At 39.5% G+C, this 27,330-nt stretch overlaps 1 protein-coding gene across 4 annotated transcripts in view; it reads left to right on the forward strand.

Moving 5' to 3' along the window:
• The first annotated feature begins 4,004 nt into the window (after positions 1 to 4,004).
• Positions 4,005 to 27,330, forward strand: part of ATG4C (autophagy related 4C cysteine peptidase) — an 87,251-nt gene continuing 63,925 nt past the window's right edge. For 3 of the 4 annotated variants that reach the window (XM_064282074.1, XM_064282073.1, XM_064282075.1), the window contains exon 1: positions 4,005 to 4,182. The gene's annotated coding sequence lies outside the window, so the exon portion shown is untranslated. The remainder of the gene's footprint in view (positions 4,183 to 27,330) is intronic. The other variant, XM_003411046.4, reaches the window with a different exon arrangement.

A 27,330-nucleotide genomic window follows, 5' to 3' on the forward strand; every position in this document is an offset into this window, starting at 1 on the left:
CACTTTATCCCCTGTCTGATAAATTTTCATATTCAGAAACAGAAAAGAGAGAGGCCACCCAGATTGGTTGCTTTCAGAAGATCGATGGGTGGCTGGTAGACCACACAGGCAAAATAATTTTCCCTGAATCTATGTTGTGGAAAATTGTCAAAGCTTTCCACAAGTCCATGCACTATGGACAAGAGGCCTTGTACTTACTTATGAAAAGGCTGGTGAGGGCCCAACATCTAAAGAAAGCAATCAAACAAGTGGTAGAAGGTTTTGAAACCTGCCTCTGCAATAATCCCCGAAGCCACCTGAATCCACCTCCTTTAACCAGGCTGGTCCAGCATCAGGGATTGTACCCAGGGGAAGACTGGTAGTTAGACTTTAATGTCTCCTAAACAAGGATATAAATATCTCTTAGTCTTTGCAGATACTTTTACCGGCTGGGTCGAGGCCTTCCCTGCAAGAACAGAAAGGGGTGCAGAGGTATGCAAAAGCTTACTTAAAGAGATAGTATGTATCCTGGTTTGGGGAGCCCTGATCCCTGTAGGATGATAATGGACCTGCGTTCACAGCCAGAGTCACGCAGAGACTTAATAAGGCTTTGGGAATATCTTTCAGACTACACCCTGGCACCCTCAGTCCTCAGGGAAGGTAGAACGAATGAACCAGACCTTAAAAAGGACGCTTGCCAAACTGTGCCAAGAAATCCAAGAGCCCTGGATTAAGCTACTCCCTGTTGCCCTCTTGAGGATTAGGGCAGCTCCAAGAGGAAAGTTAAAACTAAGCCATTTTGGGATGTTATATGGAAGACCGTTCCTAACTACAGATTTGTTAATAGACCCAGGGATTAATTATGCCCTTAAATATCTTGTTAATTTAGGACAGGTCCAAGAGGAAAACTCAAAAATAAAACTTGGAGATCTAGTCCTATTAAAAGTTTGGAAGGAAGGATCCCCTGAAGACCAGCTACAGGAAAAATGGGCCAGCCCATACCAACTGGTCCTGGCCACCCCCACAGCTGTGAAACTGCAGGAGGTGAGACCTTGGGTATATCATTCCAGAATAAAACTTTATTCCCTCCAGCAACCCCAGACAGAGGCCAAGCCTACTGAATATACCTGTGAACCACTTGAAGATCTGAAATTTCTCTTAAAGAAGCCTGTGCCATCTAACAGATGAGTAACTTCAACAGTTGAGTGGCTACTGCATTAGAAGTCACTTTTGCCCTTGTTCTTATCTTTTTTATACTAACCCTTTCTTGCCAAATCCCCTTTTTGGGATCTAGATACGTTCTTTGGTGGTAAAGCATGCGCTTAAGGCCTCTCTTCCTCTCAGTTGCGGCCTTCCTGGGCTTTGCTAAAACTCACCTTAACACCCTGACACAACGATCGGAGGCCGTAGGGTATGGGCGTAGTATAGTATTGCAGTGCAACTGTTGGGCCTGCCGAGAGGGACCCACAGGGGCTGCTTCACCAGGATTTTTCTTCCACTCAATAACAAATCTCAGCCAGGTTGTCCCTGTACCTGGAACTATCAACTCACGCATTGCAGTACTACGCTTACGTTTCGATTCCCCCCCTATCTTTAGACACTCATATTCATATATAACCAAACCAGAGGGGGAGGAGATAGCCAACCAAAGGAGTGGATAGGCCCTAGTTGGAATACCACTTCTTATTCCTGCAACCCCCAAACTGAAATTGTTTATAGCACTTACACCCAAGGGCCAGGCTCCTGCTCTAATGGGACATGGACCTGAAACTCCTCCATTAAGGCTGTTTGGGTAAGACGCCGCGACTCCGATCCTCTGTGCTTTAGGCCTTTCATGAACATTTCCCAGCTCCATGATTACCATCCATTTCAAATTTTGCTGGTCAAACTTATGGTGTTACAGGGGTTCCAGCCCATACCTAGAGAAGACCCGTCTGTCCCTCACAGTAGGCTGAGTCAGGCAGAGAGAGATTTCTACTCCCTCAGGCAGGCCAGTGACCAAATGTCAGCATGAAGCAGTTACAGAAGAAGAGACCTCTGTCCCCACTCCCTCGTAAAGATTTATGAGTATGAAGTCTCTCAGTGGGGAATGAGGCCAGGAGAAAGTCAAGCAGGACAGACAGTAGAATAAACGTGACCTATTCGCTGCGGGGTGGATGAACTGAAATGTTCTACTAAAACAAACAAACAAACAAAACCCAAACCCTTTGCCATGGAGTCAATGGCGACTCATAGCGACCCCATAGGACAGAGTAGAACTGCCCCATATGGTTTCCAAGGAGCGCCTGGCGTATTCGAGCTGCCGACCTCCTGGTTAGCAGCCGTAGTACTTAATCACTACACCACCAGGGTTTCCCCCTCTATAACAGTGCTGCATAATTTAGCACACTGGCGTTGGAAAGCAGTTTATATGGTAGCTGATGCCATGTCAGCGTTAAAAATATAATTTTCCTCTGTGAATTCTGTGTGAAGTTGTAAAAGTGAAAGGTTTTCTACCCCCTTTTTTACTGATCTGCTAAATTGGTTTTGCTGTAAATGCAGAGAAAACAAATGTTTGTGATACACACATAATTTTTTTCGTATAATTACCATATAGTTATTTTAAGAATTCAAGCCTTGTTTTTCATGGCCTATTAATCCACAATACCAAAAATATCTTCATTTTTGTAATTCAAGTCCTTATGAAAATTATAAAACAGGCATCCAGATACTTGTTAGATGTCGCTAGGAGTCAGAATCGACTCGACGGCACTGGTTTTTTGGGTATATTATCTGTCCTAAAAAATCAGAACAGCATCCTGGATGTCAAAATCTGGAACCACAGGCTATCATAATCCGGTAAGAAACCAATTACTTTGTTCACTCTAAATAATATTTAATTTGTGATCTTACTATTAACCTTTATTTTATTGGTACTTGGTAGCCTCCACTACATAACAGAAAAATCGCTCCAGTTACCTGTTTTTGTAAGAATAATAATTCCAACTATTAAACACATCAAAAAAAATTGAAAAACACGTTTGAAGTTTAATTTTGAACTTTTCAACCCTGCGTTCTGAAAGTTTTTCCCGTGCGGTTTCATAGTTCGGTACTATACACTAAAAAAATTAGAGAATTTTTACTTCTAGCTCTAAAATTTCCTATGTAATTCAGGATTCTGCCTGGTAGTACTTGCTCCAAGAAAATCTTGTGGTACGACCAAATAACATTGAATTACATTTTGCAGTGCTTTAATCTAGTATTTCTATCAACATCCCATTGAAGTGAGGATGAAATTTTCCGTTTTCATAAAAGTCTCCAGGGTATCTTTCTGTTCCTTGAAAATCATATGAATGTGAAATTTGAGTACATACATCCCTTAATATTTAGATAAGTATCTACCTACGGTCCCAGCTATAGCTTGGCTTAGAGTACCTTCCCAACAGGGTAAGAGGGAATACTAGTATTTTTTACGAAAGTGAGGGTCGGAAGAAGGCGTATATTGGTTTAAAGGATTTAATGAGTTCTTTGATATCGCATTTAGGGAATGCGGAGGGTTAGGGAATCTGGGGCGTAGTGTATGCTGGGTTATGTAGTTCCTGCGCCGGAGGAGAGGGAGCCATGTTGCACGGCGTACTGGGAGTTGAAGTCCGATGGTTCAACAAAAACTTAAAAAAACCCCAAACCCACTGATTGCATTCAGGGCAGAACAGAACTGGCCATAGGGTTTCCAGGTAGCAGCTGGTGGATTCCAGTTGCCGACCTTTTTGTTAGCAGCCGAGCTCTTAACCACTGCGCCACCAGGGCTCCAACAGGAACTTAAAGTTGCCTTAACGTGGTTTGTCCATCAGAGAGATACTACTTAGAACTTAATATTTTCCCTTAGTTCTACCCTTGCCGCACTTGCGGTTTAGGGGCTGAGGTGGCGAACTGGTGGAAAAAGGGTTCGCTTAAGCAAGCGGAAAGCAGGCTAGAGGGTGTTGCTATGGCGGCCACCAATGGAAAGGTCCCAATGCTCCGGAAGTGGCTGACCTGCTGAGTTTGAAGGGGAGGCTTCTTTCTACGGCGGCCGGGGAGCTTGTGTCGCCTCTGTCGCTGCGGAACCGAGATCGGAGCGTCTGCGTGGTTACGGGCAGCTTTGGTGGCGGCTGCTGCTAGAGCTGGAGATTTCCCGAGTTGATGGCTCCTGCACATTCTTTACAGTTCTCCAGACCTCCTGTTTAGGTGAGGGGACGACTTGAGGCTAGCAGAGTCAGGAGAAGGTTGGGACTTAGTGTCTCAGGTCCCCGAATGAGCAGGCTTCTTGGGGCCCAGCCCTCAGTGGAGACCCTGCGTGCAACCCTCTGGGCTCTCTGACAGTTTTGGCTCTTCTGTCACCTATCCTTTCTAGTCTCATTTCTCTTCTGACTCCTCCTCGCCCGGTTCTGGGCTCCAGAGATAACAAACCGTAAGCCTTCCTGTGGGCAGCTGTTTCCCGTCTCCTTGTGCCTTTCCTTAGGTATTCCAGGCACGACCTTATTGTCGCCTGAGCTCTCGCATCCACATAATCCTTTCCCCGTGCCAATGCTCTGCCGCCCGGTTAAATAAATAAATGGAAAACGGATCCCCCAAGATCTCAGTTTTCTCATTTCTAATCCTCTCCCCCACTCTGGGCCTTAGTTCCTGCTTCAGACTATAACACGGACGTCAGAATGTCTTAATGTTATCCCACCCAGACATTAACTTGACTCACTTTGCTGTATTTGGTTTTTGCTCGCCCTCAACCCTCCCACCCTCATCCACATATTAGGGCTATGTAGGTTGAAGGTTCAGAATATTTTCTCACACGTAATTGTAAAAATTCCCAGCTGAAGTGATGACTGGTGAATACGGGAGACTTCATTGGTCATCTCAGCATAACTTAATGTTTATTAAGTTTATATAAGATTTTTTTGATTTGTGTTTTCGTTTCATATGGATTATTTTCCCATCAGGGTTTGCTGCTAGCCTAAAACTAGAGAGAATTTCCTCGCCCTTCAGCTCTGTATATCTGAATTACATAAGAATTTTCTTCACTTTTCCTACTCAGACCACGTATCCCCAGTTGGAAATTTTGCAGTGATTATGTGTTAATTGATAGCAGATAGACATAAGGTAGTGTCTTGCTTGGTTGTAATTTGTAATTAGACTATGAGTCACTGGAAGTATCCAGAGGGATTGGAAAGGCTTTGTGAGGTAAAGTCTGTGTCTTTTCCATGTTATAAATTAATAAAGATTCTTTCCTGAACTGAGAAGAATTTCTAATTAGTCCAATAAATTAATTCTATATTGGATTATCAGTTCATTCACTGTAAGATTTTGGAAACTGTTTTAAACTGTGGCCACTATAAGGAATTGTATAGTTCAGTGAAGAGTTTAAAAACTGTTTAACTGGTGCTTTTTTCCCCCTGTAAAACAGGGTCCAAATATATTTAAAAATTGATTTGCAGTAACTTGCTATGAGGTGCTTCTAGATATTTTGACAGCTCTGGTAAAACAGCATTGTATACTACTAATGTTTTGTAGATTGAAATTCCTGGGTTTCTGGGACCATGTAACTCAAATGAGCTTGCAGCTTCTCTTTTATTTTGATTATTACATCACTGTTGTGTGCCGCTGAATCAATTCTGACTCATAGTGACCCTATGGGACAGAGTAGAACTCTATGGGATAGAGTTTCCTAAGCTATAATCTTTATGGGAGGAGATCACCAGGTCTTTTCTCTCGAGGAGCCGCTGGGTGGGTTCAAACCACCAATCTTTTGGTTAGCAACCCAAAACCAAACCCACTGCCATAATGACTCATAGTAATCCTATAAAACAGAGTAGTAGACCTGCCCCACAGAGTTTCCAAGGAGTTGCTGGAAGATTTGAATTGCTGACCTTTTGATTAGCACCCTAGCTCTCAACCACCAGGGTGCCTACTGTACTATAGAGATTCTAATAGTAAAATTATCGTTTTTAAGGAATCAAATAAAACCTACATATGCCAGTAAAATAGAAATACTTGCATCCTGTCAAATTGGGATTATTCCTAATTAATCCAAAATGGTTTCAGCTATGCTAAAGATTTGGAGCTAAGTGTGTAGTATTTCAGAGTAAATTCACTCATGTAAGAGCCCAAATGAGAGGCAGTGAGGTTGGGGAAAGGAATGAGGGACGCAGTTCATATTGGAGCCTGTAGTTCCTGCGCCAGAGGAGAGGGAGCCATGTTGCATGGCATACTGGGGAGTAGGAAGTGGTTACAGTGGGAATGGAAAAAACGAATGACTTTCGAGAGCTGTTGTGAAGGAACAGTGGAACCTGCCTGTTAATTCCAGAGTGCTGAGGGAGGTGGCAGAGGTGTACAGGTAGATTTACCTATTTCATCAAATCATGATTTTTATTCCGAGATACACTATTATTTTACGTACCACTAAGAAAGGAAAAAAAAAATTGTCAATTAAACAAGGATCATCAGCTGCAGATGCATTTCAGAGATGGTAGTTAAAATGTAAAAGTTTGTGACTTGGAATCATGAAATAAGGTACTCCTTATGACAGTTGGTGGGTCTCGTAACCAGTTTACTTTTTGGATTATTTATAAATTTGTTTCTAATCTTAGTACTTTCAGTCATTTAGCACTTGTTTATTAACCGGATGCTCTTCTAGGCCTTGGTGAAATAGTGGGGAGTAATAAAGCCCACTGCCCCTAGCACTGCAGAATTAACAGGCAGGTTCCACTGGTTCTTTCACAACAGCTCTAGAAATTTATTCCTTTTTGCATTCCTACTGTAACCATTTCAACTCCCAGCATGCCATGCAACACAGCTCTTTCTCTCTCCTCTGAAAGAGAGATTCCTCTCCTCAACCTCATTGCCTTAGTCTCTACTGTCATAGAACTTACTGGATAGTGGGGGCAAACATTAATCAAGTATTTGTTGTTGTTAGGTGCTGTTGAGTTGGTTCTGACTCATAGTGACCCTTTGTACCACAGAATGAGACACTGCCCGGCCCAGTGTTCCACTGCTATTCATAAGGTTTTCACTGGCTAATTCTTTTCAGAAGTAGACCACCGGCTCATTTTTCATAGTCTTAGTCTGGAAGCTCAGCTGAAGCCCCTCCGCGTGGGTGACCCTGCTGGTATCAGAATACTGGCGGCACAGCTTCCGGTATCAGAACAACACACAAGCCCCCACAGTACGACAAACTGCCAGACACATGGGGGAAATCAAGTATTCAGTCAAAGAAATTTAAAATTATAACTATGTTAAGTGCTGTAATAAAGGGCTTGATGTTATGCAAAGGAAGGACTGACTATCGAGGAGATAGGGTAGATGGGGAGAGACCGATTAGGAGATTGTTGAGGTAGCCCAGATGAGATGATGGTATCCTGGAGAAGGTGGTGGTGAAAACGTTGAAATAGAAGTGGATGGATTCCAGAGATGTTTCGCAGGTGAAACTGGGTGGTAGATTGGGTGGGGGGATGAAGGAGAGGAAAGGGTCTGCAGTTCACTGAGAGAACAATGATTGAGGACCAGGTTTGGGGGGACATGGTTTGTTTATTAATATTTCTAACTGTGGCAGCAGTGATCAAGGTTAATTCCTGATTTCTTGCCTTTTTTTTTCCTTATATGTCATCGTTTCAGTTAAACATATTAGAGGAGTGATACTCCTGCAATGGGTTTTTTTTTTTTTTAATAATTTTTATTGAGCGTTAAGTGAACGTTTACAAATCAAGTCAGTCTGTCACATATAAGCTTATATACACCTTACTCCATACTCCCACTTACTCTCCCCCTAATGAGTCAGCCCTTCCAGTCTCTCCTTTCCTGACCATTTTGCCAGTTTCTAACCCTCTCTACCCTCCCATCCCCCCAGGCAGGAGATGCCAACACGGTCTCAAGTGTCCACCTGATACAAGTAGCTCACTCTTCATCAGCATCTCTCTCCTACCCATTGTCCAGTCCCTTCCATGTCTGATGAGTTGTCTTCGGGAATGGTTCCTGTCCTGGGCCAACAGAAGGTTTAGGGACCATGACTGCCGGGATTCCTCTAGTCTCAGTCAGACCATTAAGTCTGGTCTTTTTATGAGAATTTGGGGTCTGCATCCCACTGATCTTCTGCTCCCTCAGGGGTTCTCTGTTGTGCTCCCTGTCAGGGCGGTCATCGGTTATGGCCGGGCACCATCTAGTTCTTCTGGTCTCAGAATGATGTAAATCTCTGGTTCCTGTGGCCGTTTCTGTCTCTTGGGCTCATAGTTATCGTGTGACCTTGGTGTTCTTCATTCTCCTTTGATCCAGGTGGGTTGAGACCAATTGACTGCAATGAGTTTTTTCAGTGTTTTTCCCTCCTTGGATGAGCAGGGAGTGAAGTTCTAAACAAAAACATCTGGAAATATGTGGATACCTGTTTCGAATATATATGTAACATTAAATCATATACATGAATAGGTAACTGAGTAATCCATAATCTTTATTTTCATTTGGAATTTGACGTTGAATTGGGTATCTGGTTAAATTCTAACTTCATTCATTTACTACATATGTAAATATAAATGTACATTAGGGAAAAATGACATACTTTTGATTTTTCTTTAGAAATATCTCATTTGTATAATTTCTGATAGGTAATACATCAGTGTCTTATTTAGATTTTACATTTCGTAGTAAAGCAGTAGAGTGTATACAGTGATTGAGAGTGTGGGCTTTGGAGTCAGACTGTCTGGGCTCAAGGTCTGTTTTGCTATTTACTAGCAGTATGGCCTTGCAGGAGTTATTTAGCCTTTTCGATTTTTTGTTGTTTATTTATAACGTGAGGATAATAATGGTACCTGCCTTACAGAATTGTGAGGGTTAAATGAGATGATACATGCCCACAGGTTAACATAATTCCTAGTATAGAGGTTAAGTATTTATTATTATTATTATAGTGATGTCGGGTCTGAGGTTATCTGGACTTCTGTAATATTTTAAGATTTATTTTGTAGTTGCTTTTGAATGCAGAGAAAATACAAGATTGCTTTGCTTATTCAGCGTTGTCCTAGAAGAGTCAGCACATCTTCTTTCACAGAATGTTCATCAGAGATGATTGTTAGTCTGCAGCTGTAATAGAAACCTGATGGTAGATTGGTTTGTAATTATTATTTGTTAGGATGATTACCTTTATTTTTAGCAAGACTTTTCTGAATGTGTACTGGCTTTTAGCCCTTATGGATAAGGTGAAGAAGAAGTTAGGCTCTAAGAGTTTAGTGTTTGCCTGCTGTACCCCTCACAGGCAAGATAAGGTTAGCAGAGAAAATACTCTTGGAAGGCTTTTGTGAAATCTTATAAGTTGCTGATTTCTGTGCAGCTCACCATGGCATATAGTTGATAAGCTGCTCTACTCTCTCATGTAAAGTTTTTAAAGTTAATCATAAACATATTCTCAAATTCTCTTTTTTAAAAAGTTTCTATCAAGTTTTTATTTATTTTTATTGTACTTCAGATGAAGGTTTACAGAACAAACTTGCTTCTCATTAAACAGTTAGTATGCATATTGTTTTGTGACATTGGTTACCAAGCCCACAACATGTCAACACTCTCTCTTCTCAACCTTGGGTTCCCTACTATGAGCTTTCCCATCCCCTCCTGCCTTCCTTGTCATTGCCCCTGGGCTGGTGTGCCCCTTTAGTCTCATTGTGTTTTATGGGCCTGTCTAATCTTTGGCTGAAGGGTGAACATCAGGAGTGACTTCGTTACTGAGCTAAACAGGTGTCCAGGGGCCACAGTCTTGGGGTTTCTCTAGTCTCTGTCAGGCCAGAAATTCTGGTCTTTTTTTGTAAGTTAGAATTTTGTTCTACATTTTTCTCTAACTCTGTCTGGGACCCCTGTCAATGTGATCCCTGTCAGCAGTCAGTGGTGGTAGTCGGGCACCATCTAGTTGTGCTGGACTCAGTCTGGTGGAAGCTGTGGTAGTTGTGGTCCATTATCAAATTCTCTTTAATTTAGCCCTGCTTATTACCACTGAAGGAGCAATGGTGACACACTGGTTAATTGCTTGGCTGCTAACTGAAAGGTTGGAGGTTTGAACCCATCAGCTGCTCTATGGGAGAAAGATGTGGCAATGTGCTTCTGTAAAGATTACAGTCTTGGAAACCCTATGGGGCAGTTCTACTCTGTCCTGTTGGGTTGCTGTGAGTTGGAATTGAATTGATGGCAGTGAGTTCGGTTGGTTGGTTTAGTTATTACTGAAGGAGCCCTGGTGGCTCAGTGGTTAAGCACTTGGCAGCTAATTGAAAGGTCTAATCGAAAGGTTGGTGGTCCAAACCTACCAGCCACTCTGAGGGAGAAAGATGTGGCAGTCCACTTCTGTAAAGATTACAGCCTTGGAACCCCTATGAGGCAGTTTTCTACTCTCTATGAGAACTGTGTATGAGTTCTACTTGCTATGATTTGGCATCAACTAGACAGCAACCAGAGTTTAGCCTAGGTATCATGGGGGTTATTTACCTGAATGGGAGCTCTAGTACTGTCTCGAAAGCCATTTTATTCTCCTTAAAACCAAAATGCAACCATCATTAAAATCACACCCACGTGACAATATGGAGCCCTGGTGGTGGAGTGGTTAAGCACAATGGCTGCTAACTGAAAGGTCAGCAGTTTGAATCTACCAGGTGCTCTTTGGAAACGCTATGGGGGCAGTTCTGTTTTGTTCTATAGGGTCACTGTGAGTTGGAATTACTGGACGGCAACGGCTTTGGTTTTTTTGTTTCATGACAGTACAGAATATAATAAACTTTTGAGTTTAATATCTGTCAAAACCTAAGGAAAAATGGATTCTAAGATTAGTAGTGTAATGGGTAGCGAACTCTGTGGCTCCCTCTAGAATATCGAATGTGCTCCAAGAAGGCAGGGGCTTTTGTCCATTTACTTATTGTGTTGTGTCCCTAGTGCCCAGAACAGTGCCTGGTACACATTAGACACTCAATAAATACTTTTTAAATGAATTCCCTATTAAAAAATGTATCAGTGCACACACACACACACACACACAAGTTCAGGGTTTGCAATTCATGCCGCCTCAGATGTGTCAGAGACTAATTGTTTTGGTGGCCTTTTGTTGTTATGGATATAACATTTTATTTTAGCCAAGATTAAAGAGTAGTGATATGGTATAAGAAGTATTCTAGAATCATAAAAGTATATAAAACAATAATTACTAATATTAATATTTGGGCTAAATTTATTTAAATTTTACGTTTCATAGTAAATATATTTTACAAAGTGTTTTCACTTATTTCTAATTTTGTTCTTAAGTGTATGAGGAACTGAGCCATGTAAGTCATATACGTGGCACGCTCACATCTTCTGACTCCAAGTCCGTGTCTCTATGCACTAATAATTATTTAATAATCAGTCAACTTTCAAAGTACTTTATAGTTGTTTTTATTATTCTTTAAATTGGCTCCTGGTAAAGTAAGCATTTTTTCATATTTTATAGGTAAGGAAAATAAACCACTATACAGGCTCCTGCGTAGTAGGGAGAGGCTCAGGCTAGGAAAGTCCAAACTATTTTTCTGTCTACTGAATTGCTCAGCTTCTTTTGTATGAAAAAGACTTTCGGGGTTCTTAGTATATTGCAGTAGGTTAAACGAGTCTGATCAGTTGCTCTGTAGCCAACTTGATTTCCACCCTGCGCTTCCCCCCCAACTTCTTTTCTTTAAAGTTTCAAACCTATAGATAAATTGTAAGAGTACTGTCACAAATACCTGTATGTCCTTCACTTAGCATCAGCACTTGTTAACATTGTGCCTCATTTACTGTCTCTCTCATATATACTTTTTTTCTTGCTGAACTTTTTGAAAGGTGGAGACATCATGAAATTTCACTCCTAAATACTTCATCATGCGTCTGAGAACTAGAACTTACATAACTATAATGTCATTAGTAAAAAAAAAAAATAATGTCATTAGTATACCCTAATAATTTAACCTTGATACGATAATATCTAATGTACATATTTAAAAATTTATATTTCCCCAAATGTTCCAGTAACGTCCATTAGAGCTTTTCTTTCTTTCTTTTAAATATCGAATCCAGTTAGGGACTGTGAATTGTATTTAGTTGTTACGTCACTTTTCTTTTATCTGCAAGAGTCCCTACGTTTTCTTTTTGTCTTTCATGACATAGACATTTCTAAAGAATCCAGGTCAGCTGTTTTGTAGAATGCCCACAAAATGAATTTGTCTGAGTGTTTCTTCATGAGTAGTTTCAGATGAAGCAGTTTTTTTCAAGACTGCTAGTAATATAGGCGATGTTTTGAACTTCTCGTTTTATCACATCAGGAATAAGGAAATGACAGTTTGTTCCATTATTGGTGATGTTAAAATCAATCAGTTTAGCCAGATTTCTCCATTCTAAAAGTACTCTTTCTCAATTGTGCTTTGAGATCAAAGCAGTGTGGATATCCTGTATTCTAACTTTTTTTTGTTTAATAATCTGGTGGTTTTAATAGCCATTAATGAGCCTTGCCTGAATCAGTCATTACATTGTTGGTTGCCATATAGTGATTGTTTCCAGTTCTGTCAGTTGTTCTACATATATTTGCTGGCTATCTTCTCTAAAGAAGAGCTTTCCCTCCCCAACTCTTTTATTTTAGTATCTCTCTGTACCCAAAAATGTATCCAGTGTGTTGTTATCTGTTACCATCAGTTCTTTTTCTGATGATTAAATTATTGCAAATTTGGTCAGTGGAAGCCTCTTCAAGCTGATTCCTATGTCCTTTTGATATATCCATATTGATATTTGAGGACTTTCTTACTTTTTGGCGCAGTACAATGTTCCAAGCTTATCTTGTATTTTCTCTGCTTGAGACTTGAAGTTAGCCATTTCACCATGAAGTTCTGATATATTTTGGTAAGGTCTGGGCATTGAATATGCCAATTTCTCTTTAAGTGGACAGAGATAAAGAATATATATGAAACCATGAGTTTGTAGAATATCTGCATTTCAAATTCAGTGTCATAGAGTTCTTTGTCTTCTCCCAATTCGTATTTATATCTTCCTTTTCTCATAGGGAGGATTCTGATTCTTATCCATATCAATATATTTACCTGGTTAATCTATTCTACAACACACATAAAGAAGATTTGGAATTACTAGGCTAATACTAGTTTCAACAACAAATCTGCCAAGTAAATTTTTTTCTTTTTTTTGCTGTTTTATGTCCTTAGAATATATCCTGCTAAAGGTGTCTAGACAAAGTAGCTGTTCAAAAGTTGAGTTGTTTTTTCTGTGTAATTATGTTAATAATTTAAAATATAGTTAGGTTCCTACTAAGCTACTTTTTAAGAGACTCTTTCTATAAAATCAGTATTCTGTAAAACTACTAAAGTAGTCATAATAATTTAAAATTTAATTGTAATGTATAGTTATGGGACACTCTAGAACAATTTTATCTCGTAGAGAATATGAAGTTTTAAACACTGGGAGGCTTAAACTTGTAGTTCTGTTTTCAACTTGATGTGATATTATTAAAATTAGGAATGATGAGAAAAATGACATCAAACAATTCCATTTGTAAGCCAAAGCAGTTGTGTTTGTGAACATTTTATACAAAGCTCTTTTTTTGGCTGGTGATACAATGCAAGCATTAATCTTTAACAATAGACACAATTGTTGAGGGTAGTTTAACTCATTCACGAGCAATATGTCTGATGTTTTCCTTTATTTATACCCAGAATAGATATGTTATTTTTATGTCCTTGTCTTTTGTATTTGAAGAATGCCAGTTGTGAACATGTATTACCCTGTGATATTATTCATGTGTGAATACTCTCATTGGAAAGGAGAACAATATTCCTCTTAATAGTTATAACACTTTGTGAGACATAGCCACATTTGGTCTTGTGTTCGGGTTGTTTATCAACATTGCTTATTAAAATGTAAGGTTAATGAGGACAGGGACTGAGTTTCATTACTCTATATCACCCATAGTGTCTTGAAGGAGTAACCACTCAAATACTTGATAAATGAGTAAATGAGATATTTTGTGTTTAAATGATGTACAGTTACTAGTCTCAATAATATGGATATACCTTTTTCTTGGCAATAGAAACAAGTGGGACTTGAAAAAGATTTTATCCATATTTACTTGTTACAGACTTCAAAACCACTGTTTCAAACTGAATTTCCCATCTTCACTTTAGCCTTCTCCTCTTAGGTACCCTGTTTCTGTTAAGCCATCATCCTCCTAAACACCAGTCCTGAAATGTCAGAGTGACTCTGGTTGCCTCTCCCATATACAGGCTTATACATATTCACGTATTTGTATGATGTTGCTGATTCTACCATGTCAGCTTGTTGCTTGAATCTCTTCATCTCTAATACCCTTACCATACCCTGATTGAGGCCCACATTACCATTCATGTAACTGTCTCCTGACTAGTTGAAGAATTGGGGATATATAATGTGGAAAAGGGAGTCCAGGTGCACAGTGATCAGGTGCACAGTGGTTAAGCCCTCGGCTGCTATCCAAAAAGTCGGGGGGTTGAACCCACCAGCCGCTATGTGGGAGAAAGATGTGGCAGTCTGCTTCTCTAAGTATAAGAAAAAGTATAAGAGCCTTGGAAATCCTATGGGACAGTTCTACACTGTCCTATAGGGTTGCTGTGAGTTGGCAGCGGGTTTAGTTTTTTTTGGTTTAACGTGGGAAAGAGAAGATTTGGGAGATGAGGGGGTATGTCTTTAAATATCTGATGGACTATCAAATGGAAGTGAGATTATTAGTTTCATAGGGGACAGCCAGGATTAGTTAGTGGTAATAAGCAGGAGACAGGCTTTTGATTCCATATATTGTAATGGTCTTTCTAGCAAGTATACTTGCTTAAAATTAACAGGTGTCATGTAGCTATGTGGATACTCTAAAACTTATGTTAGTGGAAAACAAACAGCCTAAAACATTATCAGACTTTCAAACTTAATAGCTGTATTTTCTACTCAGTACCATACTGATTAAGTACTGAGCTCCCTGTTGTAGAAATGTTCAGTCAGAGACAGAGTGGCAGCACTTGTCAGGGATGTTGTAAGGAGATATTGCTACTATATGATTGGCTGACCTCAATTATTGATTAGTGAGTCTGAACCAGAGAGCAGATCAGATTTGTGGGGACAGGGGTGATATTTTTTCAATCTTGTAAATTTATACATTTTTCTTCCCTGCCCCTCCCACTCCAAGCAAGTCTGGTGTGAGATTGCTAATAGAATGTATTGTGTGAGAGAATGGTGTGAATGTAAAGGAAATGTCTATTGTTTATATAAATACTTACTGGTTGCTGGATGCTTTGTAACTTCCCTATCAATACTGAGTTTCTGATTTTTTCAGTTCTTGCAGGGACTGGTTTATTTTGTTGATTAAATGGTTTGGCCTAGTATGTTACCTCTTATATATGTAGACTGCATATTTAACAGCTTCCTCCTCAAAAAGTTGCATTTTAAAGTATAGAGGCTCCAAACATTCATAGTTACTTTGGACTCACCAGAGATTATCAAGGTCCTGACATAATTAAATTTTCTTTATTAAACTATAAACCCATTGCTCTCCAGTCGATTCCGACTTATAACGACCTTTACAGGACAGAATAGAACTGCCCCATAGGGTTTCAAAGGCTGTAAGCTTTATGGAAGCAGGTGGCCACATCTTTCTCCTGTGAAGCGGCTGGTGGGTTCAAACTGCTGACCTTTCGGTTAGCAGCTGAGTGCTTAACCACTGCACCACTATGGCTCCTTTATTAATCTATAATAGATTTATTATGTTCTTAAGAGATAAGATCAAGGAATGCTTAATATAGCCCATCTACCATTAATAATTCTTACTGTGGTCTTCAAGCAAATGAGTGAGGTCATTTAAATGCCTCATGTCCCATTTATGTTGGCTATGATGATGACTTTACACAGCCTGTGAACACGTAGTACTCCTTGTTCCACAAGTGGAGGTTTGTGCCTACAGGAACTTGATACAAGTCAGTTGTGAGGGTGAATACATAGTGCTGCTCAATACTTACTTTCTTCCATACATGTATTACATTTAGATTTAAGAGAATGCATATGTAGTATGTTTTATTTAAATTGTTACTGTAAAGGAGCTGTGTATTGATATAAGGAGCCCTGGTGGGGCAATTGGAAATCCTAGTGGCCTAGTGGTTAAGTGCTACAGCTGCTAACCAAAAGGTTGGCAGTTGGAATCTACCAGATGCCCCTTGGAAACTCTATAGGGCAGTTCTACTATGTCCTGTCGGGTTGCTGTGGTCAGATTTGACAGCAATGGGTTTGGTTTGTTTTTTTGGTGGGGCAATGGTTAAGCATGCAGCTGCTAACAAAACGGTAGGAGGTTCAAATCTACCAGCTGCTCTGCAGGAGAAAGATGTGGCAGTCTGCTCCTGTAAAGATTTACAACCTTAGAAACCCTATGGGACAGTTCTACTCTGTCCTATAGGGTTGCTATGAGTCAGAATTGACTCAATGGCAATGGGTTTTTTGGTTTGGCGTATTGATTTATTGTTTTTAAGTGGAGAGTGTGAACCCAAGGAGTCCTAAGCATGTTTATAAGATGTATCCTTGAGGCAAAACCACCCTATGAAGCCTTTTTGCTATTAGCCCTTTATTCCTCTTCACTTAGCTTCTGAATGTGCATGCCCTTACTATGCTGCTGTTTCTTTTTTTAATCTTTTTGTCGTCATCTCTTACTGCCACATATCTTGCCTAACCCTTAGCCTCTGACGGGGAAAATAAGTGCTCTCCCCTTCTTCATATTTGCCTTTTTTTTTTTTAATAATTATACCTAGCCCTTAGGCTGTTTTTCAGAGGGTTTATAAACATTTTTAGAGCATTATGTTAGAAAATTGGTAGGTACAGGAAAAGAGGGGCATAGAAATGGAAACAATAATTGATATTTATGCAAGCAAAGAACTAAGATGGAGAGATGAAATAAAAGAGCAGAGATATGACAGCCCAAGGTATTGAGAGACCTTCAAGATTGGAGGACGGATTGATGTTTGTTACTAAAAATGCAAGCAAGTAGAAAAGGTTACAGTAGATGAAAAATTTAGGGCAGACTTTACAGTTCATTTTATTTGATGACATAGCTAAAAGCACATCAAAAATTCTAAATCAATACCTATATTTCATCTTGCTGCAGAATACCGTTTGGGGAAGATGCCCAAGCATAAGCCAGTCTCGGAAGTCTGCAGTGTTTTTGTCTAGCTACTGAGATGTATTCTGTAGAACCATTTCTTAAACTTTTGTCTGTCAAGAGCTTTTATTTGGCTTTAAATCCTAAGTGGGTAAAATATTCTGTCTATTGCCATATGGGAGAGGCTGATTACCTTCACCAGCCCTTCAAGGTATAAAGATTTGAGTATCCTTTGCGTTTATCTGTTTGTAATTTATTGACTCTTTTAATGCTTGATTATGGTTAGAAAGTGACTCTCAAAAAATGACATCTGGGTCTCAATCGATGGTTTTCATATTTCTGGCTGTAGCTCTGTCTTCCAAAACAACTCTGCTTAGTCTTTACACTTCTTCCCACATCATTGACAATGAAGTTAGGAGTAAACCACACCTTTTTTTTTTTTTTTAGTGGCATTATCCCTGGTGGCATTATCCCTGGTGGCATAGTGGCTAAGTGCTACAGCTGCTAACCAAAGGGTCGGCAGTTTGAATCCACCAGGTGCTCCTTGGACACTCTATGGGGCAGTTCTACTCTGTCCTACAGGGTCGCTATGAGTCAGAATTGACTCAATGGCAATGGAAGTGGCATTATCTATGTTTACTGAGGTAGAATAAAAGGATTTCCTGCTCTTTCATGTCATTAATTTTTAATTAAAAATGGATTTATCAGAATGTAAACAACAGAAATATGGTGATGTAGATGGTAAGATATGTTGTAGTAGAGAAATCTGCTTGAAAAAAAGACAGTTATTTCTCTAAAGTTTTAATAAGTAAACCGTAAATTCCTTCTAAAAAATAATTTGGGAATTGTGAAGAACGTTATTTTGATGGTTTTCTAGACTGGGGCTCTGATGACACTAGATAGAATAAATAAGAATTTTGGCGTATCAGTTTGATCAGTGGGACAGTCAGATATTTTAGGTACTAGAGGAGATTGAAATATACTGAATAATGGCTAAATCACTTCATTTTATGCTTTGTAGACAAATGAATTTTAATTAGTTCTAAATTTTTTTTTTTTTTTTAGTGAAACTTTTGGAAGGGGAGTCTGTAGTTGAGGATAGTTTTGTATTTTGCAGTGAGACTTTTAAAGTTGATGGTGGTTTCTTCATTGTGTTTTCTACTCATTTGCAGTTAAACTGAAAGTACTGTTTGTCTTGCCTTTCTTGGCTCATGTCACAAAGAAAATATTTTAATATACTGAATAGAATCAAACAATAATCTATTCTTTTCCTCCTTTCAAATCTCAACACATTTATTTATTATTTTTTTATTGTGCTTTAAGTACAAGTTTACAGTTCAAGTTAGTTTCTCATATAAAAATGTATACACACGTTGTTATGTGACCATAGTTGTTCTCCCTATAATGTGACAGCACACTTCTCCTTTCTACCTCAGATTTCCTGTGTCCATTCAACCAGCTTCTCTCCCTTTTTGCCTTCTCACCTTGCCTCTGGACAGGAGCTGCCCATTTAGTCTCATGTATCTACTTGAGCTAAGAAGCACTATCTTCATGAGTATTATTTTATGTCTTATGGTTCAGCCTAATCTTTGTCTGAAGAGTTGGCTTTGGGAATGGTTTCAGTTCTAGGCTAACAGAAAGTCTGGGGGCCATGTCTTCTGGGGCCCCTCCAGTCTCAGTCAGACTATTAAGTCTGGTCTTTTTTCTAGAATTTGACTTTTGCACCCCACTTTTCTCCTGCCCTATCAGGGACTCTCTGCTGTGTTCCCTGTCAGGGCGGTCATTGGTGGTAGCTGGGCACCATCTAGTTATTCTGATCTCAGGCTGATGGAGTCTCTGGTTTATGTGGCCCTTTCTGTCTCTTGGGCTAATATTTTCCATGTGTCTTTGGTATTTTTCATTCTCCATTGCTCCAGGTGGGTTGGGACCAATTGATGTATCTTAGATGGCTACTCAAATTCTCCGGCATTGTTTCTGTCACCAAGGCCATATTTTCCAACTACTGATCCTTCTTCTTTGTTTCCAACTTTTGCATTCCAATTGCCAGTAATTTTCAAAGCATCTTGACTGCATGTTTGATCAATTTCACACTACAGCAGCTGATAAAAATCTTCTATTTCTTCATCTTTGGCCCTAGTGGTTGGTAGGTAAATTTGAATAATAGTCATATTAACTGGTCTTCCTTGTAGGCGTATGGATATCATCCTATCACTGACTGCGTTGTACTTCAGAATAGATCTTGAAACGTTCTTTTTGACGACGAATGCAACACCATTCCTCTTCAAGTTGTCATTCCCAGCATAGTAGACTATATGATTGTCCAATTCAAAATGGCCAATACCAGTCCATTTCAGCTCACTAATGCCTAGGATATCGATGTTTATGTGTTTCATGTCATTTTTGACGATTTCCAATTTTCCTAGATTCATACTTCTTAAATTCCAGGTTCCTATTATTAATGGATGTTTGCAGCTGTTTCTTCTTATTTTCAGTCACATCACATCAGCAAATGAAGGTCCTGAAAGCTTTACTCCATCCACGTCATTAAGGTCGACTCTACTTTGAGGAGGCAGCTCTTCTCCAGTCATCTTTTGAGTGCATTTTGACCTGGGGGGCTTATCTTCCAGTGCTATATCAGACAGTGTTCCGCTGCTATTCATAAGGTTTTTACTGGCTAATGTTTTTCAGAAGTAGACTGCCGGGTCCTTCTTCCTAGTCTGTCTTACACTGACTACATCTGTGGAAAGAGACGATGGAAAAGCTCAATATCACTAGTCAGAACAAGGCCAGGGGCTGACTGTGGAACAGACCATCAATTGCTCATATGCAAGTTCAAGCTGAAACTGAAGAAAATCAGAGTAAGTCCACGAGAGCCAAAATATGACCTTGAGTATATCCCACCTGAATTTAGAGTCTACCTGAAGAATAGATTTGACGCATTGAACGCTAGAGACCGAAGACCAGACGAGTTGTGGAATGACATCAAGGACATCATCCATGAAGATAACAAGAGATCACTGAAAAGACAGGGAAGAGAGAAAAGACCAAGACGGATGTCAGAGGAGACTCTGAAACTTGTTCTCGAATGTTGAGCTGCTAAAGCAAAAGGAAAAATTGGTAAAGTAAAAGAACTGAACAGAATATCTCAAAGGGCGTCTCGAGAAGACAAAGTAAAGTATTATAATGACATGTGCAAAGAACTGGACATTGGAAACCAAAAGGGAAGAACACGCTCAGTGTTTCTCAAGCTGAAAGAACTCAAGAAAAAATTCAGGCCTAGAGTTGCAATAGTGAAGGATTCTATGGGTAAAATATTAAACGATGCAGGAAGCATCAAAACAAGATGGAAGGAATACACAGAGTCATTATACCAAAAAGAATTAGTTGATATTCAACCATTTCAGGAGGTGGCATATGACCAGGAACCGATGGTACTGAAGGAAGAAGTCCAAGCTGCTCTGAAGGCATTGGCGAAAAACAAGGCTCCAGGAATTGATGGAATATCAATTGAGATGTTTCAATAAACAGATGCAGCGCTGGAGGTGCTTACTAACGTCTATGCCAAGAAATATGGAAGACAGCTTCCAGGCCAACTGACTGGAAGAGCTCCATATTTATGCCTATTCCCAGGAAAGGTGATCCAACTAATCGTGGAAATTATAGAATAATATCATTAATATCACAAGCAAGCAAAATTTTGCTGAAGATCAATGAAAAACAGCTGCAGCAGTGTATCAACAGGGAACTGCCAGAAATACAGGCTGGTTTCAGAAGAGGATGTGGAACCAAGGATATCATTGCTGATGTCAGATGGATCCTGGCTGAAAGCAGAGAATACCAGAAGGATGTTTACCTGTGTTATTGACTGTGCAAAGGCATTCGACTGTGTGGATCATGACAAATTATGGATAACTTTGCGAAGAATGGGAATTCCAGAACACTTAATTGTGCTTGTGAGGAACCTTTACATAGATCAAGAGGCAGTTGTTTGGACAGAACAAGGGGATACTGATTGGTTTAAAGTCAGGAAAGGTGTGCATCAGGGCTGTATTCTTTCACCAGACCTATTCAATCTGTATGCTGAGCAAATAACACAAGAAGCTGGACTATATGAAGAACGGGCCATCAGGATTGGAGGATGACTCATTAACAACCTGCATTATGCAGATGACACAACCTTGCTTGTTGAAGGTAAAGAGGACTTGAAACATTTACTAATGAAGATCAAAGATCGTAGCCTTAAGTGTGAATTGCATCTCAACATAAAGAAAACAAAAATCCTCACAACTGGACCAATGAGCAACATCATAATAAACAGAGAAAGGATTGAAGTTTTCAAGGACTTCATTTTACTTGGATCCACAATCAACAGCCATGGAAGCAGCAGTTGAGAAATCAAAAGACATGTAGCATTGGGTAAATCTGCCGCAAAGGACCTCTTTAAAGTGTTGAAGAGCAAAGATGTCACCTTGAAAACTAAGGCACGTCTGACCCAAGCCATGGTATTTTCAATCACATCATATGCATGTGAAAGCTGGACCATGAATAAGGAAGACCGAAGAAGAGCTGATGCCTTTGAATTGTGGTGTTGGTGAAGAATACTGAATATACCATGGACTGCCAAAAGAACGAACAAATCTGTCTTAGAAGAAGTACAACCAGAATGCTCCTTAGAGGCGAGGATGGCGGGACTGTGTCTTACATACTTCGGACATGTTGTCAGGAGGGATTAGTCCCTGGAGAAGGACATCATGCTTGGCAGAGTACAGGGTCAGCGGAAAAGAGGAAGACCCTCAACCAGGTGGCTTGACGCAGTGGCTGCAACAATGAGCTCAAGCATAACAACAATTGTAAGGATGGCTCAGGACCAGGCAGTGTTTTGTTCTGTTGTGCATAGGGTCGCTATGAGTTGGAACCGACTCGACGGCACCTAACAGCGACAACAACAAGATGGCTGCTTGCTAGCTTTTAAGACCCCAGGACGCCACTCACCAAAGTGGGAGGCAGAGTGTTTTCTTAATAAACTTGTTATGTCAGGTGACCCAGATGTCCCCTGAAACCATGGTCCCCAGACCCACACCCCTGCTACTTAGCCCCTTGAAGTGTTTGGTTGTATTCAGGAAATTTCTTAACTTTTGGTTTAGTCCATTTGTGCTGACTTCCCCTGTATTGTTTTCAACATACTTAATTTAAGGAGAAGCAAAAATTATGAATTAACAAGAGGTGTTATCTCCAAGTTATTTTATTTAGCCGAAGCTGCCCTGGGGAATTGAATTGAGGAAGTTAAGCTTTCCATGTGACTAAACAGCTGAATCTGATGTCTTTAACAACCACAAGAATAGAGTTCTTTGTCCTAAAAAGGGGAAAGCACTTTGTCTCAGCATTTTAATTTTTTTTTTTAATTTTTATCATGCTTTAAGTGAAAGTTTACAAATCAAGTTGGACCCTCATACAAAAATTTAAAACACCTTGCTGTATACTCCTAATTGCTCTCTGCCTAATGAAACAGCACATTCCTTTCCTCCACTCTTTTCATGTCCCTTTGGCCAGCTTCTGACCCTCTTCTAACATCTCATCTCCCCTTCGCACAGGAGATGCCAACATAGTCTCGTGTCTACTTGATCCAAGAAGCTCATTCTTCACCAGTATCATCGTCTATCCCATCCCTGTCTGAAGAGTTAGCTTTAGGAATGGTTCCTATCTTGGGCTAACAGAGGTCTGGGGACCATGATGTCTTGGGTCATTCTAGTCTCAGTCAGACCATTAAGTCTGGTCTTTTTATGAGAATTTGGGGTCTGCATCCCACTGTTTTCCTACTGCCTCAGGGATTCTCTATTGTGTTCCCTGTCAGGGCAGTCATTGGTTGTGGCTGGGCACCATCTAGTTTTTCTGGTCTCAGGATGATGTAGTCTCTGGAGTATGTGGCCCTTTCTGTCTCTTGCGCTCATAATTACCCTGTGTCTGTGGTGTTCTTCATTCTCTTTTGCTCCAGGTGGGTTGAGACCAATTGATGCATCTTAGATGGCATCTTGGTAGCATTTAAGACCCCAGATGCCACTCTCCAAAGTGGGATGCAGAATGTTTTCTTAATAGATTTTGTTATGCCAGTTGACTTAGATGCTCCCTGAAACCATGGTCCCCAAACCCGCACCCCTGCTACACTGGCCTTCGAAGCGTTCGGTTTATTCAGGTAACTTCTTTGCTTTTGGTTTAGTCCAGTTCTGCTGACCTCTCCTGTATTGTGTGTTGTCTTTCCCTTCACCTAAAGTAGTTCTTATCTACTACCTAATTAGTGAAAACCCCTGTCCCTCCCTTCCTCCCTCCACCCTCTCATAACTGTCGAAGAATATTCTCTTCTCTGTTTAAACTGTTTCTCAAGTTCTTATAATAGTGATCTTATACAATATTTGTCCTTTTGGCAGCTATTTTCACTCAGCATAATGCCTTCCAGATTCCTCCATGTTATGAAATGTTTCACAGGTTCATCATTTTTCTTTATTGATGGGTAGTATTCCATTGTGTGAATATACCATAATTTATCCATTCATTCTTTGATGGGTACCTTGGTTGCTTCTATCTTTTGCTAGTGTAAACAGTGCTGCACTGAACATGGGTGTGCATATATCTGTTCATGTAAAGGCTCTTATTTCTCTAGGATATATTCCAAGGAGTGGGATTGCTGGATCGTATGGTAGTTCTATTTCTAGTTTTTTAAGGAAGCACCAAAGGGATTTCCACAGTACTTGTACCATTTAACATTCCCACCAGCAGTGTGTAAGTATTTCAGTCTCTCCACAACATCTCCAACGTATTTATTGTTTTGTGTTTTTTGGATTTAATGCCAGCCTTGTTGGAGTGAGATGGAATCTCATTGTAGTTTTGATTTGCATTTCTCTAATGGCTAATGATTGTGAGTACTTCCTCATGAATCTGTTAGCCACCTGAATGTCTTTTTTAGTAAAGTGTCTGATCATTTCCTTTGCTCATTTTTTAATTGGGCTATTTCTCTTTTTGTAGTTGAGTTTTTGCAGTATCATGTAGATTTTAGAGATCAGGCGCTGATCGAAAATGTCATAGCTAAAAACTTAATCCCAGTCTGTGGGTAATCTTTTTACTCTTTTGGGGAAGTCTTTGGATGAGCATAGGTGTTTGATTTTTAGGAGCTCCCAGTTATCTAGTTCCTCCTCTGCATTGTTAGTAATGTTTCGTATACTCTTTATGCCATGTATTAGGGCTCCTAGCATTGTCCCTATTTTTTCTTCCATGATCTTTACTTTATTAGATTTCATATTTAGGCCTTTGATCCATTTTGAGTTTGTTTTTGTGCATGGAGTGAGGTATGGATCTTGTTTCATTTTTTTGCAGATGGATATCCAGTTATGCCAGCACCATTTGTTAAAAAGACTGTCTTTTCCCCATTTAACTGACTCTGAGCCTTTGTCAAATAACAGCTCATATGTGGATGGATTTATGTCTGGATTCTCAATTCTGTTCCATTGGTCTATGTATCTGTTGCTGTAGCAGTACCAGGCTGTTTTGACTACTGTGGCGGTATAATAGGTTCTAAAATCAGGTAGAGTGAGGCCTCCCACTTTGTTCTTCATTTTCAGTAAAGCTTTGTTTATCCAGGGCCTCTTTCCCTTCCATATGAAGTTGGTGATTTGTTTCTCCATCTCATTGAAAAATGTTGTTGGAATTTGGATCAGAATTGAATTGTATCTATAGATTGCTTTTGGTAGAGTAGACATTTTTACAACGGTAAGTCTTCCTATCCGTGAGCATGGTATGTTTTTCCAATTTTGTAGGTCTCTTTTGGTTTCTTACAGTAGTGTCTTGTAGTTTTCTGTGTATACGTCTTTTACATCTCTGGTAAGATTTATTCCCAAGTTTTTTATCTTCTTGGGGGCTACTGTAAATGGTATTGATGTAGTGATTTCCTCATCAATGTTCTTTTTTTTGGTGTAGAGGAATCCAATGGATTTTTATATGTTTATCTTGTATCCCGATACTCTGCTGAACTCTTCTATTAGCTTCAGTAGTTTTCTTGAGGATTCTTTAGGGTTTTCTGTGTATAAGATCATGTCTTCTGCATATAGAGATACTTTTACTTCTTCCTTACCAGTCTTGATGCCCTTTATTTCCTTATCTAGCCTAATTGCCCTGGCTAGGACATCCAGCACAATGTTGAATAAGAGTGGCGATAAAGGGCATCCTTGTCTGGTTCCTGATCTCAAGGGCAATGCTTTCAGACTTTCTCTATTTAGGAGGATGTTTGCTGTTGGCTTTGTATAAATGCACTTTATTATGATGAGGAATTTTCCTTCTATTCCTATTTTGCTGAGAGTTTTTATCATGAATGGGTGTTGAGCTTCGTCAAATGCCTTTTCTGCATCAATTGATGAAACCATGTGGTTCTTGTCTTTTGTTTTATTTATATGATCAATTACATTGATTGTTTTCTAATGTTGAACCATCCCGGCATTACTGGTATGAATCCCACTTGGTCATGGTGAATTATTTTTTTGATATGTTGTTGAATTCTATTGGCTACGATTTTGTGTCTTTACATGGTTTTGGTATCAGGGATATTCTGGCTTCGTAAAATGAATTTGGGAGTATTCTATCCTTTTCTATGCTCTGAAATCCCTTTAGTAGTAGTGTTGTTAAGTCTTCTCTGAAAGTTTGGTAGAAGTCTATAGTAAAGTCATCTGGGCCAGTGCTTTTTTTTTGTTGGGAGTTTTTGATTACCTTTTCAATCTCTTCTTTTGTTATGGGTCTATTTAATTGTTCTACCTCTGTTTATGTTAGTTTAGGTAGGTAGTATGTTTCTAGGAATTCATCCATTTCTTCTGGGTTTTCAGATTTGTTAGAGTACAGTTTTTCGTAGTAATCTGATATGGTTCTTTTAATTTCAGTTGGATCTGTTGTAATATTGCTCATCTCATTTCTTATTTGGGTTATTTGCTTCCTCCCTTGTTTTTCTTTTGTCAGTTTGGCCAGTGGTTTATCAATTTTGTTAATTTTTTCAAAGAACCAGCGTTTGGTGTTGTTAATTCTTTAAATTGTTTTTCTGTTTTCTATTTCATTTAGTTCTGCTCTAATTTTTATTATTTCCTTTCTTCTAGTGCCTGAACGTTTCTTTTGTTGTTCCCTTTCTGTTTGTTCAAGTTGTAGGGATAATTCTTTGATTTTGGCCCTTTCTCCTTTTTGTACGTATGCATTTATTGATATAAATTGACCTCTGAGCACTGCTTTCGCTGTGTCCCAAAGGTTCTGATAGGAAGTGTTTTCATTCTCATTGGATTCTCTGAATTTCTTTATTCCATCCTTAATGTCTTCTATAATCCAGTGTTTTTTGAGCAGGATATTGTTCAGTTTCCAAGTGTTTGATTTCTTTTCCCTGCTTTTCCTGTTATTGATTTCCGCTTTTATGGCCTTATGGTCAGAGAAGATGCTTTGTAATACTTTAGTGTTTTGGATTTTGCTAAGGCTTGCTTTGTGACCTAATAATGTGGTCTGTTATAGAGAATGTTCCATGTGCACTAGAAAAGAAAGTATAGTTGGTTGCTGCTGGGTGGAGTGTTCTGTATATGTCTACGAGGTCCAGTTGGTTGATTGTGGCATTTAGATCTTCCGTGTCTTTATTGAACTTCTTTCTGGATGGCCTGTCCTTCACTGAAAGTTGCGTGTTGAAGTCTCCTACTATTATTGTGGAGCTGTTTATCTCACTTTTCAATACTGATAGAGTTTTTTTTATGTATCTTGCAGCCCTGTCATTGGGTGCATAAATATTTATTATGGTTATATCCTCCTGGTATATTGTCCCTTTCATCAATATATAGTGTCCTTCCTTACCCTTTGTGGTGGGTTTTACTTTAAAGTCTTATTTTGTCAGAAATTAGTATTGCTGGTCCTGCTGTTTTTTGATTGTTGTTTGCTTGATATATTTTTTCCTTCCTTTGAGTTTTAGTTTTTTTCTGTTGCTAAGTCTAAGGTGTATCTCTTTTAGGCAGCATATAGATGGATCATGTTTATTAATGCATTTTGCCACTCTCTGTCTCTTTATTGGCAGGTTTAGTCCATTAACATGCAGCATAATTATGGATAGGTAAATAAAAAAAAAATGAGTGCTGTCATTTTGACGTCTTTTTTTGTGTGTTGTTGATAGTTTCTTTTTCCCATTTAACTTTTTGTGCTAAGTTGTTTAT

The sequence above is a fragment of the Loxodonta africana genome, chromosome 3, assembly GCF_030014295.1.
Source record: "Loxodonta africana isolate mLoxAfr1 chromosome 3, mLoxAfr1.hap2, whole genome shotgun sequence".
NCBI lineage: Eukaryota > Metazoa > Chordata > Mammalia > Proboscidea > Elephantidae > Loxodonta > Loxodonta africana.